The sequence below is a fragment of the Primulina tabacum genome, chromosome 13, assembly GCF_025594145.1.
Source record: "Primulina tabacum isolate GXHZ01 chromosome 13, ASM2559414v2, whole genome shotgun sequence".
Classification (NCBI taxonomy): domain Eukaryota; kingdom Viridiplantae; phylum Streptophyta; class Magnoliopsida; order Lamiales; family Gesneriaceae; genus Primulina; species Primulina tabacum.
Genome location: NC_134562.1, coordinates 28,484,836 through 28,502,413, shown reverse-complemented (window position 1 = coordinate 28,502,413; position 17,578 = coordinate 28,484,836). Strand labels below are relative to the sequence as shown.

At 35.5% G+C, this 17,578-nt stretch overlaps 1 non-coding gene across 1 annotated transcript; it reads left to right on the top strand.

The window, feature by feature from the left end:
• Positions 1–7,067: 7,067 nt before the first annotated feature.
• On the top strand, positions 7,068–7,173 carry LOC142523552 (small nucleolar RNA R71). Its single transcript, XR_012814743.1, has one exon. It is a non-coding gene; the product is annotated as a small nucleolar RNA R71 (small nucleolar RNA).
• The last annotated feature ends 10,405 nt before the right edge of the window (positions 7,174–17,578 follow it).

The window sequence follows — 17,578 nt, the reverse complement described above, 5'->3', positions numbered from 1 at the left end:
AACCTTTTCTTATAATTTTTTTTAGATTTTTCTCTATCCTTTTTATAATGGTTTTTCCTTTTAAAAGGAAATCTTTTTCTTTTCTTTTTCCTTTTAGGATATTGTATTGGTTGAAAGCCTATTTGCTCACAAAAGTCACCAATAATATTACGATTTTCTTCTTTTTGCATATCAAGTTGTCTTTTTAGCTTGATATCATTGCAAAGAGTTATTCCTTCTGCAGTTATTTCTGCAGATAAATCTCCATAAGTCAGAATACTCTAATCTATAGAGTTTGTTGGAGATTTAGATTTTAATCTATTTTTAACTCTCTCAGCAAAAAGAACTGGAAGTCCTGAAATAAATTTTTCTTTCCAGAAATTTGCATTGCAATCATTTCTAGTTAAAACTTTTGTCATAAATAAATCTTTATACTATCTGAATTCAGATAATGTTGGACATCTCAAATTCATTAATTGTTCTTGAGATCTATCTAATTGAAGTTCATTAGCTCCAATAAAATTAGATAGAATGGTATAAATCAGTGTATTAACTGCATCAGACTCTTCTCTTCCATTAAGATCAATTATAGAAGAATTAATAATTTTATTTTTTGCATCTTTTGAGAGATAAAAATCCCACCAACCTTGAAGTTGGCCAGTAAAACCAGTAATAATGGCTTGAGCAATTTGCCTATCATTATTACCTTTTATTTTTGCGGCAGAAGAGTATATTAACATTTGTTTAATAACAGTTTTAATCTGATATTCAGATTTACCATCTTTATTCCATTCAGTAATGGCTTCACCATTAAACTGAACATAATATTTCTTTTCTTCAATTTGAAGATCAATAGGTGTTCCCTTTTTATAAAAAGGTTTTACAATTGATACTTTATGCATTTTATTAATCTGCATTTCTTCTTCAGAAGAACTTGAAGAATTTTCAAGTTGTTCATCTTTGGTAATAACTGAAATAGAACCTTTTTCTTTTAAATTTATTTTTTGTAATCGGTCTATTAGACATTCCATAAAATTTTCGTCTTTTTTAGAACTTAAAAGAAAATTTTCTTGTTTAAGATTAGGAGGAGGTTTTATCATCAAAGTTTTTGAACTTTCTCCACAAGAAATTTCTTGTTTAGATTTAGATAAAATCTCTTCTATTCTTGTAGTTTGATTTCTTAAAGAATGTAAAGTTAAATTGGTAAAATTATTTTGCTGAATTATATGGTCAAAATTACCATTTCCTAATTCGGATTTTATAGGAGCAGCAAATATCTCTTTATTGCCCTTTTTAATTTGTAGAGTAGTAAATGGAGGATGAATCTCAAAGGATTCTTCTCCTGTTTCATGAACATATAATTTATATGTTGATTCAAGAGTATTTATAAAAGACTCATCTTTAAAATTTGGAAATATTTTATTTCTAGCTGGAAAATATAATTTTTCCATCCATTTGAAGAAATCCAAATTTAATTTAGTTTCTTCTACCCATTCGGTATATCTTAAAGAATATAAATTTTGTTGTTTTGAATTTAAACAACTTAAAAACCATTTTTTCTTATTTAGATTTTTAATCTTTTCTAAACTTTGTTGAATAGATTTGTTATTATTAATAACCATAACATTATAACTCATATCAGACAAAGTAGGAGAATCTGATTTTCTATTATTAACAGAATAACTTCTTTGAAAACGAGAAGTGCTAGATTCAGGAAGATCAACCTTATATTCTGGTTGAGATATATTATCCTTAGTCTTTTGAAGACCAGATATACTGATTTTTTCAAAATCAGATATAGAAGAAGTAGAATTTCTACTTTTTTCTGGGAGTTTAATTCTTAAATGTCTTTGAGATGAGAATTTTATTTCAACATCACCATCTACATATTGAACTATATTATCTAGTTTTCTAGATTCTTCCTTTATAGTAGGAGCAATATTCTCTATCTTCCATATTTCTGGTAAAGTGACTTGATTCCAATTTATTGTTTTGGAAATCATAATATTACTTTTATTAATATCAGTAATAAAGAGAGTAGTTTCACCTCTTTTAGAACTAATTTGATTAGTATTAATTCTGAAATTAGATATTGTAGAATTCATTACTTTATAACATATTCTATATAATAGAACAACATTTTCTGTTCCATCTATCATATCGAAGCCTTCAGTCTTTATGTTTAAAGTGAGAGCTTTCATGATATTTGGATCAGAAAGAGAAATTGGAAAATTAGGAAAACAACTAAAATGTATTGGTTCTTCACATAATGAGGACTCTATTATTCATAATAAGGAATCTTCGAATTTGTTATGCCTTGATCTCGTACTAAAATTAAGGCCGAAATATTTAAACCTAATCTAGTGAGTGGTTTTAAACCTACTTGAATCATACTCAAATGCATAAATCTATAAGATTTCATATGAATATTAATTAGATTTTGAGATAGCAAACTGAAAGAATCATAACCTCCTTTTAGAGGAATAGCTTCTTCTATAGTTTTTATAATATAGTCAGATTTAAAATTAAATCATTTAGATTTATATATCTTCGTATTAGAAGATACTGGTAATTTCCAGTTTTGAATATTTTTCTCAAAATTTTCGGAAATAATTAATTCTTTATTTTTAGTATTACTACTTGAAGATTTATTCTTGTTAAAAGATCTTATTATTTTATCCATTCAAGAATTTAGTAGATACGGTTAAGGATTTACCCCTACCTTACCCTTTGGCTTTACAGGATTTATGGAACCCGACTTGTAGAGCTACTGCCTTCTTTAATAAGATAAAAGAATATGATATATTACAAGAATAAAACTTTATTGAATATTTTCTTCAGAATAATGGCTCTGATACCACTTATACAACAAACCTTAATGAAGGTAGAACAATTAAAATTATTCTTCAAATCTTCAACTTTAAGCAGCAAGCTGTGAGCTCTGCTTCTCGAATGCCTTTAAGGTAATTTTGGATCTTTCCAAACTAGGATACGTGAACCACTGTTTATAAACAAGATTAACTTCTGGATCTTTTAATTGATTTTCAAGAATCTCAATTTGAGATTTTATTAATTTGATCTTCTTTTTAAGTTTCAGCAAATAATTTGTAGATGGCATGATATAATCGAAAGGTGGATCATAAATATAATCATAAGACATAAACTTACATAATTGTTGAATTAATGAAACTCGAAACTCAAAAGCTGGAGAAGAAATGGAGAGAACTTTGAAATTTTTATTGATAGAAAGATAGTAGTGTTTTTCGTGTGTGGATCACAAAGGGAATCCACTCCTTAAATAACCAAAAAACTAAAATAGTAGCTCCACCTTCTACCTATAAAATATGACACGTAATACTTAAAAGATAAACTTACAAACTTAATAATACACACCAATAATACATGATTTTTTAGTCAAGACCCACAATATCAGTGACTTCCAGCTCACACCTCCACTGTCTCATGCATTCAATAATGAAAATATGTCATCACCCTCATATGGGTCCTGGGCATCTTGTAGATCATCTTGATCGGTCATCGGTGTATCATCTTCTATTTTTTCCTTTCCTTTTGAGGAGGTAGATTCTTGAGTGGTTATATTTGATTTTTCTCCAAAAACTTCTGTGAACATAGAGGTAATGGTATCTTTGTCCAGATGTTGGAAAAGTTCTTTTAGCAATGTGGTTTGTGTTGGAGTGTCATGATTTAAATTCTTCATAGTTTCTCTTGCAACTCCAAGAGCTATTACCCCTTGTCTGTCATAAACTTTGCCTTCTGCAAAGAAGTCTTCTTTTCCCCACCATTTTATAAGAATTTTCCTTATTAATACAGTAGGAGAAAATTTGATTTCAAATTTTTCTTTAGGCAGGTCCTGCAGTCCATATTCCCATCGAATAATCCAGGGAACATTATAATTAATGGAAAATTGAATCATGGCTATTAAATCATCAAACTGGGTATTGGCATTTTGGAATTTAATCCAGATGTTCTTAACATTTCTTGATCATTTTCATTATGCACTTGTCAGAATTTTCATTCAACATTCCTCAACGCCGTACATCTCCATCTTTTCAGCCTAGGGATATGATTTCATCCCTTTTTGGCCCCCCTCACCTTACATCCCCTTTTGTTTTTTGTTTTGTTGTTTTTTTTCTATGAATAAGTGAATAATTTTCCCATGTGTACACTCTAGGCTCTGAATATAAGGAATGTTCGTGTATTTGGCCTCGGGACGAATTTCCAGCTTCTATGCACGATTGGGAATAAGATTGTTTCAGGTTTACTAAGGTTTTCTACTCGAGTTAATTTTACTGGGCAGTCACTCCTTTCAACAGACATTCATTCAAGTTCAACTCGCTACTCACGTCTCTCGAGTTTCCCCCACAAATTTTTAAATTCGACTATCATTCACACAACTACAAAAACCCACTATATGTGCATATAAAAATTCACAGTTCATGCTAAAGGGGTATTAATAACGAGTGACAAGACTAAGAAACATGTAATTCATCAAGCCAAAAATATCATCAACTACCAACCTACTTGTTTCAACATCAATTGACAATACATGCAATACACAAACAACCCCCGACCCCCTCATACTAAGTGTGTGCAATGTCCCCGTTGCACAAAAGACTAAAAAACATAAACGACACACGGGATGCATAACACAGAAACAAAAACAATATGAATGACATAATGAAACAACAATGATAACAAAAAATCATAATGCAGCAGAAAATAAAAACGAAAAGAAGGGGAAACAGTGAACTCCCCTGATCAATGCTCGTTCTCGTCATGTTCCGACGGTGGTATCTCAGGTGCATCCACGTGCTGCTGATAGTCATATTGAAAGTAGAGCGGGGGTATAAAAAACCAAAAACAAAAGTCTATCACAAAAACTCAACTCACTAAATGGATAAATAAAAAAATGATTAGGGAGAGAAAGAAATTAGTTCTCAATTTATAGTCGAGAGCTAGACTGTAGGTTCTCCTCAGTTCAGGTTGTTTTGGAATCGAGCGACTCCAATTTTTTGCTCCATTGTGCTACCCAAATAGTGCTTCAATCGTTGAGCATTGACTGTGAAGGGCTCATTCCTCCCATCTCTCAAAGTCATGACTCCTGAGGGGAACACCTTGGTAATCATGTATGGGCCAGTCCACCTTGATTTTAGTTTGCTAGGAAACAGGCGCAACTTGGAGTTGTATAGCAGCATCGCTTCACCTTCTTTGAATTCACTCGGCGTGATGCGCTTGTTGGGTGCTAGCTTTGTACGCTCTAAGTACACGTACTTCAGGTGTGGAGACAGTGGTTTGAGCTCACGTTTCGGCGGTTCCTCAGTGCTTGACTTCGGAGGGGTCAAGTCTCTTTGATCCCCCAAATCTTCCAATTTCATCCTTACTGGATTCTTCCATGAATGGTTGGTGTTAAAGTATGCCACTCTTTCAGATTTTTCTTCATCAAGTTCATCCTCCTTCAATTCAGTGGTGAGAGTGGCTTCCAATGAATCCTTCACAACATCCTGTACAAAATGACACACAAATGAATCCAAAGAATCAAATATAAAACAATCATTAGTTTGCAGTGTGTGCTTAAGAGCGTTAAAAACATTAAAAGTGATTTTCTCCTCTCTCACTCTCAATCTCAACTTCCCTTCTTGCACATCAATCATGGCCTTGCCAGTTGCAAGGAACAGTCTCCTTAAAATCAAAGGCATCTCCCTGTACTCTTCCATGTCAAGCACCACAAATCTGTAGGAAATATAAACTTCCCCACTTTCACTCGTGAATATTTGACAGATCTGTCTTCTAACTGCAAAGACATCCTCGTTAGCTAGGCTCTCCCAATCCAAGTTTCCTACATACAGACAAATGCATAAGGTTAATATTTGTACCAGGATCACACAAAGCTTTATGAAAAACAACATCACTAATCATGCAAGGAATATAAAAACTCCCTGGATCCTTGAGTTTTGGCGGGATCTTATTTTGCACCATTGCAGAGCAGTTTTAAGTTAATTTTACCGTCATATGTCTTTCAAATTCTTCTTATTTGTTAAGATGTCCTTCAGAAATTTAGCATAACTAGGCATTTGCATCAAAGCATCAGAAAAATGAATATTAATGTGTAATTTCTTAAATACTTCAAGAAACTTACCGAATTGCGCATCAATTTTATCTTTTTCCAATGCTGCCGGAAAGGCGGAGGAATAACAATTCTAGATTGTGTAGTTGGTGCAGGTGTAGAGTTAGAAGACTTACCCTTGGGTTTTTGGACCTATTCCTCTTGCGAGTGGCTTGTTTGCGTCCTCCTCTTACTCTAAAGTTTTCCCACTCCTTAACTCAATGGCATTCACTTGCTCTTTAGGATTAGTCTCATTGTTGTTTGGTAAGGTGCCCGGATCTCTGCTCGAAATTATCTTGGCCAGCTATCCTATCTAAGTTTCCAAACCTTTGAGAGTTGCATCTTGATTTTGTAGTCAGTTTCCGATGCAGACATAAATTGTTCATCATCTGATCTAAATTAGATTTCTCATCTCGAGGCTCAGATCTATACATATGTTGCTTCCCATACGGTTGGCCTCCTTGTGGGTGACCCTGATTGTTTTGACACCTCATGAGAAATTTGGGTGCTGCCTCCATCCAGCATTAAATGTGTTGGAATATGGGTGGTCATTTCTAGGATGGTTCTGAGTTCTCACATGGTTCATTGGTGCCTCATTTTGCACATAATTCAGATTCCTTGTCTGGAAATCCTTCGTCAAGTGCTCACCTCCACAACCATCACAGAAGATCTCTTGCATTCTCATGGCCGTACCACCAACATTCTATTATCTATTTTCCTACTCAAAGCTTCTAATTGTGCAGCAACCACAGAAAAATCACTTACCTGGTGAACTCTTGCACTCCTTCTCTGATTGTTCCTCTCAGATTGAGGATGATAACTGCTGACAGTCATCTCCTCTAACAATTCATATCCTTCTTCGACAGTTTTTCTCAACAAATTCAAAAAGGTAGCAGCATCTTTCATAGTACGATTGGCAGTGAGAAAGCCATAATAAAAATTTTGAACTACTAACCTTAGAGGCAGTTCGTGATGTGGGCATCTCCGCAATAAATCTTTGTAGCGCTCTTATGCCTCATATAAGGACTCTTACTCGAATTGGGCGAAGGTAGTGATGTCTGCGCGCAACTTCATGGTCTTCGAGGGAGGGAAGTATTTAATGAGAAATGTTCTTGCCATGTCCTCACAAGTAGTGATGGAACCTACAGACAAACAGTTTAACCAGGCTTTAGCTTTTCACGTAAAGAGAAAGGGAACAAACGCAATCTAACAGCCTCATCAGAAACTCCATTGAATTTAAAAGTATCGTAAATTTCAAGAAAGTCTGCGATGTGAGTGTTTGGGTCATCTACCACAGTTCCCCCAAATTGGACAGTTTTCTAAATCATCTGAATAATGACTGCTTGATCTCAAAATGGTTTTCCCTGATGGTTGGTCGCACTATAACCGAACGTGCTCCATCAAGCGAAGGATGTTGCATACCCCAGCATGGGTATACGCCTTGGCTCCTCGACACGTAAATCTTCATGATGCTCTTCTTCACGCTCGTTCCTGTTCATCATGTCTTTAAGCTGTTGTTGTTGTCTTCGCCTGCAGAGGGTTCTTTCAATCTCAGGATCGAATACCTCAAATTCAGATTCAAGAGACTTTGGCATGCACCAAAAGAGATATAAGCAAAGAAATTGAAGGTGTAACGGCGCGGGATGAATACCTCAAGTAAATAACTGAAAATAAAATTGTGGATTAACAGTCCCCGGCAACGGCGCCAAAAACTTGCACTCTAAAATCCTTAGTAAAAATTAATAATATTCAAGCTCGAAATAATCGCAATTGCAAGATGTCAAGTAATAATATAGTGTAGGATAATACGAGTACCGTTCCTCTAGAGACTGTATTTCGCAATTGTCATTCTCAGTTATTACACATTTAGCAATGATAATTCGGATGATTGTTTACTACTGTAATGATTAAATAAAATATCAACAAAATGATTCACAAATTAAATGATGAAATAAATAAGCTAAAATGATTGAGTAAAGATTCAATGAGAAATGAATTTGTTGGGAATCTCGGTTCACCTACCCCTCGCTAATTTACTTAATTCGTCGACAATAATCTATGCATTCGACATGATTTCCTATCCAATTGAAAACGCCCTCTCAAGCTATGCCAAACTAATTCAACGCAGTTAAGTAATTAAATCTCTTTAATTATTTATCAAAGGTGAATTGAATGTCGTTCTATGAAATCCCCTAGCTTTTGACCTGCTGGACTATGACTATCGACGTGTTTCCGACTTCATATTTCTATGTAAATTGTAAATCCATGGATTATGCTATTCGTTCCTATCACGGGCTATTCTCTCTAACTCACTCGCAATATGAAATCGTTATTAAAGTTAGTTATGCTTCAACAACACAATGAAAATAATAGCACAATCAAGAATAAATGAAAAGTCGATAGATGAATTAACTAAACTCGGTTTCAGGGTAGGATCCCCTTAAATCCCAACAAAAAATGAAAATTAGCTACTATAATTCATGATTAGACTAATCAAAACAATATTTAAACAAGAGGAATTAAACTAAAATACTAGACGTGAAGAAAACGCCAAGAATGTTGCTCGGAAATCTTGAAATATTCAACTCCAAGCTTTGTCCAAGACTTTTATCTCTCCTTCCAACTCATTGGCTGCTGTAAAGTGTGTTGATTTTTGTCCCTTAGGGTTCCTTTTGCGACCACCATTTGGCAACATCCCGCGGAAGGCAAGAAATCATCCTCAAAATCTTTACCAAATTGAGTACCGCTAGGGCGGTAAGATTCTACTGCCCGAGCGCCAACTCCTCTGTAATTTTTCTCGCAATGTGCGGTACTCGCACTCGAGCGGTAATATTATACTGTGCGAGCGCCGAGTACTATGTAATCCAGTCTTCGAAAAGCACATCTCGCAGCTTTTATGCCCCGTTCTTCTCCTTCTCGCGTGGCTTGTGTATTTCTCTCCCGATTTTAGCTCTTCGTCCATTTCACCTGTAAATTCATCACGTACGAGTGAGACACGATCATATGCATATGCTAATTCTAAAATGAACAAAATGTATATGAAATGCACGCACACACAATGCAAACACACAAAACTATTGCAATAAAACAGGTAAAAATAACACCTATCATGTTATCAAGAATTTAATATTATGATAAAATTCATATATAATAAATCAAGGTAATCATTTTAAATAGCTGGTAACACTGAACAAACATTTAAATGGTACCAAAATTTAATATTACATTATAATTCATATATAATAAATCAAGATAATGACTTTAAATGGCTGGTAATACTAAGCTAACATTTAAATAGTATAAAGAATTTGGTGTAATATACAACAAAACAGATCAAAACTCTCACTCATAATTATGATGTAATAATGTTTAAATAAAATAAATTAAATATAATATAAATAATAAATAAAGATTAAATAATATACATAAAGATAATTATCTTTGTTATAATATCAAGAGCTTCACTTTTAGTATCGGCTTTGAAAAATTAGATACTCATGAGGAATATATAATTTACATGATAATTTTTTATAAGTGAATAAATATAATAAAAATTATGAACTCAAAGTTTAGTTTATAGAATAAGGGATATCATCAATCATCCCAATACACACATATTTATAAGCAAATATGGGAAAAATACTGTTGAGGATCGAGTTGAGTTTAGAAGGGGGGGTTTGAATAAACTCAATGGCCAACTTATTAAATTCTTTCGAATGATGTGCTAAAATATTGTTAGAGATTTTAACGATTCTTGTTCAAGTATAAAGACCAGCAGATCACAAGATAATGTGCGGAAAACGATCTGTTGGTTAGTGGGTGAAAAATAATAAAGCCGAAAAGCAGTAGATAGCACAAGGTTTGTTTCTGGAAGTTCGAAGATGAATCTTCTACGTCTCCCCTTCTTCTGTTTTCAGAAGGTATCACTAAAAGACTTTGGTGAATACAGCACAACAATTGTACACACCCACTTCAACAAGACTTACCCTTCGCCTATTGAAACTCTTAGCTTTACAACTCAACTTCTTGAATGATCTTAAGTTCTGGAAAAGACTCTTTTCCAGTTACAAATTCTTCTATCAATGAAATAGTGAAGTGAATAGCTTGAGAAGATATAACGAAAAATAGCTAGCACAATATGATCTCAATGATCAAGAGTATGCAATGAAGCGTGTGCTGCTTTTTCCGTGTTTGAGCTCTTTAGATAACTGAAAGTTCTAACAATGCTCGAACGATGTTTTTCAATTCAGATTTTTGTTCAATGCTGCGTACTACTTCACGAAATCCTTCATCTCCATATATAGGCTCTATTCAACGTTCAAAAACTGAACGGTTCTTTTCTTTTTGGTGGCTCAGCTTTATTGCTTAAAATGGACCCTGCAGAATACATCAAAAGTAATCAGTCGCAGTTCATACCAAAAATGGTATACCGTCTTAAATGTTCTTGTATAGCATTTAATGACATTTAATGAAGCAATAAATGCTGGTGTCACGTTAATAGATCAACGGTAATATTTAGAAACTTTGAGATACGCAAGATTCTGTTAGTGTATATTTCTAATTTTGTATCCTTCTAGTTCTGGTTTTAGCTAAGAAACAGTACTTGACAAGTGCTACAAGTGTTTCTGTTTTTCTGCTATTTTACATCTACTGGTTTTGTACTAAGTCAGCATCTACTGGTTTTTACTAGCATCTCCACAACAAATTTAAGTCTAACAATTTCCCCCTTTGTGGTGATGCCAAAACCTAGATGTTCCTTAGACGTTAAGATGAATAGATAAAACAGATTACGAAGCAGATAAAAACAGTTATTATCCAGAAAAATCACGTAAAGCACAAATTAGTTAAGACAAGAAAATAAAACTAATTTGTTCCAATATCTCTGAAAGTAGCTTCATCTGGATTTTGATCCCTTCCAGAAGAATGAGGTCTGCTGCTACTCGCTCCAGTTCTATCTCCAGTTCTATCTTCTTCCCCCTTTTTGGCATCATCGGCAATGACCCTAGCAATTAAGTCATCCATTCGCCCAGATAAATTGTGAATTCCATTTGTCAGCATCTCCAGATAAGGAGTCTGATTAGAAACTCGATCATTAATAGCAGTGAGCGTTTGAGATTGAGAATCAACCTTGGCATCCATCAGGTCCATGGTGGTGGAGATTGATCAAAACATTTCATCATGCTTGGTGATCCTGGTAAATATATCAGATTGAGCAAGCGCGATCTGACTGGATCTTTTGGATATGGCCTGTCGAAAGACGATGGTCTCAGCATGCATTTTACTCAGAGATTCCGCAGTGTTCTGTATTTCCTTAGACATGCGTTCTCGGAAGAATTGAGCATCATGAAATTCGACGGCATTTTCATAAGATATCCGCTTGACAAAGTCTGAAAGATTTACAAGATCCCTTTGAAGAGCATCGATTTGGAATTCTAGATCAAATGGTTCCATAGCTGGGGAAGGAGTCCTTGCTTGCAATCTTTGTTTAATTTCCTCCATTCGGGCAATGCGCTCAGGAGACTGCAAAGAAGGAATAGAGAATGGTACAGCTTCTGCTTGAGTCGTAACAGCTGGTTCTGGTTCAGCAGAAGGTCCTTCTGAAGCAGTAGATTGATCTGTTGGCCCTTCGTCTGGTTGCTGCAAAACAGCAGCAGGTACAGATATAGCTTGTGGCTCAACAACAGAGGGTGAAGTATGCAACAAAGTTGCCATTTCAGCTTGATGAGCTTCTGAAAAATGCTCAAGCTCTGGAAGAGACGATGAAGCAGTAGTCATAACAGTAGCACTGGCAGCAGCAGTTGCAGTAGCAGTAGCAGATTCTGGAGAAGGATCAGTAGTAGTAGGAATAGCTTGAAGCAATTCATCTTGTGCTGTTTGGGTCGGCATAATCGATTCGATTACCTCATCAACCGATGCCAGATCATGAACAGAAATCAGAGAGGATGATTGAGTAGGAACTTCTTGAGGTGTAGGAGTACTAGAGACCTTGACTTCAGGAGAAGCTTTGGTCGGTTCCTCAACTGTCTGATTCTTCAAAATTGCGGAGACAGAAGTGAGACTGAACTTTGGAGGCCGAGAAAAGGCCTTTTCCTTATTAGCAGTTTGTTCAGAAAGAATTGTCAGCTGCTCCGACAAAGTTTGAATGACATTCTGGTCATGAAAAGCAGTAGGACTTGCAGAGTCAAAATTTGACTTTAAGGTTTTCAGAACAGTGTCCATCTTCTGCATTTTGAATTTTTCCAGAATGTAATTGCGACGATTTATAGCTTCTATCACATTTCGTGTCCCGGCAGCATCAAAAACCTTTTTCTCATTTTCTACTGTTTGAGCATAAACACCAGTAGTTTTCAAAAATGTGATTTGGTGGTAGACACGTACCTTAAGCCAATCGTCAAAAAATTTCATATCTTCTCTGGTTGAGATTTCAACTTCTTCCAGATGTAGATTTATTGCTGTTTGAATGGTTGATGTTGCCACCGGTGACTGAGACAACTCAGTAATATTTTCTTTCCCTTTTTCAGAAGTAGCAGAGACTACTGGTTTAAAAGCAGAAGAACCAGTAGCAGATTCTCTAATGACCACACCAGAAGTTGGTCTGAAGCTTTGAGCAGGTGAGGGCCCTGATTCAATCGGTTTGGCTTTGGTAGACGAAACAACAGATGGAAAAACTTGGCAGAGAGGAACATTCTCCAGTTCAGACAGAACCGCTGTTTTCTTGATGCGGATTGTTGTGCGAGGCTTCTTCTTAGCTGGTGTGGGAGGCAGTGAAGCTTGCTGAGTGGGTGCTGCTGATTCTCCAGATTCTGTTTTGTCAGAATCAGACAAGACCACAACCCTTTTTCGTTTAATTTTCTTCTGCCCCTCAATTTGAGATTCTCCAATTTCCTTCTTAATGGCCACAAACTCACCAACGGTTAGCTTTGGTCTTAAAGCAAGCACGCTATCAGCATCAGTCATTGTTACCGAAGAGCCATCCTCTTCTGCTGTTCCAGGAAAACCAGCATCTTTCAACATTTTACTGATTTGCACAGCAAATCCAGTACTTTTCCTGAGAATCATATCCTTCATAATGCGAAACAGAAAACGTCCCCAATCCACTTTCTTTTCTGATGTGATGGCCACCATCACTTGAACCTTTTCTTTTGTTAGTTTGTCAAAGGTTCCAACCTTGACTAACAAGGCTTTTGCTACTATATCAGCGAGTACCTGGTACTCAATTTTCAGTAGCTTTTTGAAGCAAGAGGGTGAAAGTTCTTCTCCAGTGGCTGAAAAATTTGTCAAGGCGATGGCATGTCTTCCTTTGAAATGTCCGAGAGCTCGGAAAGGCCAGAAATCGGTAGAAAGAAAGTGGAACCCAGAAGTTCAGCATCAATAGAGATCAATGCATCTCCCTGTGTATAGGTAATCTTGCCTTCCACAACTTCTGCTTTGGCATAGAAATCCAGAAGAACAGACTTGTAGATAACAGCAGGTGATTCCAAGAATATTCGAAGCCCGGACTTTTCCAATGATTTGAACATCTTGACAAGATTCTCATCCTTAATAGTGAGAACAGAAGCAAAATTCACCTGATAAGCATTCAACGTATATGCTGCGGCCATTTCTAAATTTGAAAGAGAATAGAAGTATGTTAGCAGTAGATGCGAAAAAGCAGTAGAGACAAGGAAATAATCTGAGTTCGTAAAGCGTAGTAAAAAAAATGAACGGTTAAAGCAAAATATACAGCCGTCAGTGAACATAGGGACACGTGTCGATATGTTAGGAGAGAGAGACAAAAGTGTCAGTTACTCTACTCATTTTAAAAAATTTTGAAAAATTGGCGGGCTGTCCGAGGCGGTTGCTAAATAAACAGAAGCTGATTTGTCATTTTATGATAATATCTACTGGAAGTGGATAAGATGCTGAAACAAATGCAGCACTTTTAACAACTTCTGGTAGGTATACTGTTTTATCGAAAAGACAAATCAGTTTCTAATATAAATGCCATAAAGATGTTCCCCCTCAATTAATGCAGTAGTAATGGATATTAAATACTAAACGACTCTTGGCAATCTTTCAATTTAAACCGTTGAATTTGAACAGTCGCAAGGATCCTTATCTCCTTTGAATATCACTATAAATACCTGCAAGGGTTAAATAAGGTTAAGTAAACATAAAAATCAAATGAAAGAAGAGGTAACAACTGATCCGGAAGCAGCAGCAAGAATGTTCAGAAGACAGCTTGCTGCGATTTCTAAGAAGATGTTGGAAAAATTCGTTCTGCACATAATGATCCTTGGATCATACTCCTGGAGTTGTAATATTAACAATCAAAAAGATTGTTTGCTTTCATTGAGATTGATATGTAGCATCGATCCCTTCCAGAAGCATGCTAATGCAATAAGAGAGTGCTGGTGGATCGATAATGCTAATATCATCTATAATGCCCTTCTTCTGCTGAAGTACTTTGCAAGAATACTACAAGCTCCTGATATTACTGAAGACATGAGCTTGATTAGTCTAGAATTTCAGAAGACGTTTCGATTGTTTTGAGATTTCTGTAACTTTCATTTTGTTTAATGTACTGGAAAATTTTTAATGAAATTTCAGTTGAAGTACTTGATGTTCCTTTATTCCTTTCTGCAAACAACTCAATTTTAGAAGAATAAAATGAATAAATGATTAAGTTCAGAAGGAAGTAAGTCGTCTTATGATAGCTTCTACTGGAAACTGAAGAAGGCCTTGTTTTGTTAATGAGACAAAATACTTTCTGCATCTGACACAAAATCACAGAAGATCAGAATAAAGTTCTACCTAAATTAGTGCAATTATTAAATTAAAATACTTGGTAACCGAACCGATGATAGCTTGATATGGGATGTTTCATATATATATCTACTGTAGTCAAGACTTTCTCGAGCTTTGGTGCCTGATTTTCATCTATAAATATGAACATGGGGTAAACCAGATAATCATTCTTTAAGAGAAATGGCAAGAGATAATAGTCCTGATTTGGCTGATAAGTTTATGAGGAAGGTGACCGCTGCAAGAAAGAAAGCAATAGAAGACAAAGTGATGAAGAAGACACTTGCTACCTGGACTAAAATCCAGGAGCTTAAGTCCTCCTTCGAGAGTGGGCGAGCATCTTCCACCAAGGAGTTGTTAATGATGAAGAAATATTATCGACGTCTCCATAGTGCTGATAGTGCAGACGTCGTCTCTGATGATGGCGTCTACCTTCTCATGCTCTTAAAGGAGCAAAAGACTCTGAAAAAGATTGCTTTTTCAGAGGAGTTTCTACGTACCTCCACCGGAGAACTGACCACTTGGTTGGCATTCTGGAGGGAGTACGTTAAAAAAGAAGTGAGAAACGTACGCCCCCGCTTCTATTATTTTTAATGAAATTTTATGTCTACTGATTATTTCTATCGTTCAGCTTTTACCTTCTGCAAAATTAAAAACTGAATAATCACAGAGGAAAAGTTAAGCCATAATATCAGATGATGATAAATAATCAATTTAAATCTATTAATCCAAGTGTATTTCGAAAGTAAGAAAACTTATTCTCAGGCAGAGGTTTTGTAAAAATGTCTGCTGCTTGCTGATCAGTAGAAATGTATTCCAGACGAATGTTCTTCTTTTGCACATGATCTCTGATAAAATGATGTCTGATATCAATGTGCTTAGTTCTGGAATGGAGTACTGGATTATGTGATATAGCAATTGCACGGGTATTGTCACAAAATATTGGTGATTCAGAGGCTTGAACTTCATAGTCTTTGAGTTGTTGTTATATCCAAAGTATTTGAGAACAACAAATTCCAGCAGCAAGATATTCATCTTCTGCAGTAGACGTGGCTATGGAAGTCTGCTTTTTTGCTAAACCAGGAGATCAACCTATCACCAAGAAATTGACAAAAACCACTTGTGCTTTTTCTATCCAGTTTACATCTTGCATAATCAGCATCTGAGTATCCAATAAGATTAAACGACGAGTCCTTGGGATACCAGAGGCCTACATTTTGAGTACCCTTAAGATATTTTAAAATTCTTTTTCCAGCAATGTAATGTGATTGTTTAGGGTTTGATTGAAATCTAGCACAAATGCAAACAGCAAACATGATATCTGGTCTACTGGCAGTAAGGTATAACAATGAACCAATCAAACCACGATACTGAGTTACTTCTACTGAAATTCCCCCTTCATCTTTATCAAGTTTAGTAGATGAGCTCATAGGAGTGGAAGCAGCAGCACATGCTTCCATCCCAAACTTTTTCAGTAGTTCCTTTGTATACTTAGTTTGGTTTATGAAGATTCCAGTATCAAGTTGCTTGATTTGAAGTCCTAATAAAAATGTTAATTCTCCCATCATGCTCATCTCGAACTGATCCTGCATTAACTTAGCAAACTTTGCACATAATTTGGAGTTAGTTGACCCAAATATGATATCATCAACATATATCTGAACTAACAACATGTGTTTGTTTTTGGCTAAGGTAAACAAAGTCTTATCTACAGTACCAACGGTGAAACCATGATTAATGAGAAATTGTGAAAATGTGTCGTACCAAGCCCTAGGTGCTTGTTTCAGACCATACAATGCTTTATATAATTTAAAAACATGATTTGGTAACAAATGATTAGAAAAACTTGGAGGCTGTTCAACATAGACTTCCTCTTGTAGTAGACCATTAAGAAACACACTCTTTACATCCATTTGATATACTTTGAAGTTTTTGAAAGCAGCAAAGGCTAAGAATATTCTGATAGCTTCGAGCCTAGCTACTGGTGCAAAGGTTTCATCATAGTCTATCCCTTCTTCTTGTCTGAATCCTTGTGCAACCAGTCTTGCTTTGTTTCTTACAACTGTTCCTTCCTCATTTAGTTTGTTTCTGAATACCCACCGAGTTCCAATGACAGCTTGGTGAGAAGGTCTAGGTACTAGAAACCAAAATTTATTCCTCTCAAATTGATTCAGCTCTTCTTGCATAGCTTCTATCCAACTGGGATCCAGAAGAGCTTCTTCAATCTTCTTTGGTTCATCTTGAGAAATAAAAGCAGCATGCATGTATTCATTTATCATCTGTCTTCTAGTCCTTAGTGGAGCTGCTGGATTTCCAATTACCAAAGATGGAGGATGAGATTTTCTCCAAATAAGAGGATTTAGATTGTCTTAATATAAAACAGTAGATTGTTTTGGAGTATCGACTGCTGGTTCTGGAATGTCAGTTGCTGGTTCTGGAGTATCAGCTGCTGGTTCTGGAATGTGAATGTCTGGTTCTGGATTTTGAATATCCTTGACACTTGCTTCTGCATCATCTTCACTGTCTAATTCCAGATAAATCCTGTCTAATCTTTTACTTAAATTAGATATGTTAGTAATCTCGGGAACACTGCTGTCTTCATCAAAGACAACATGAATAGATTCTTCAACATTAAGAGTTTTATTATTGAAAATTCTAAAAGACTTACTAACTGCTGAATATCCAAGAAAT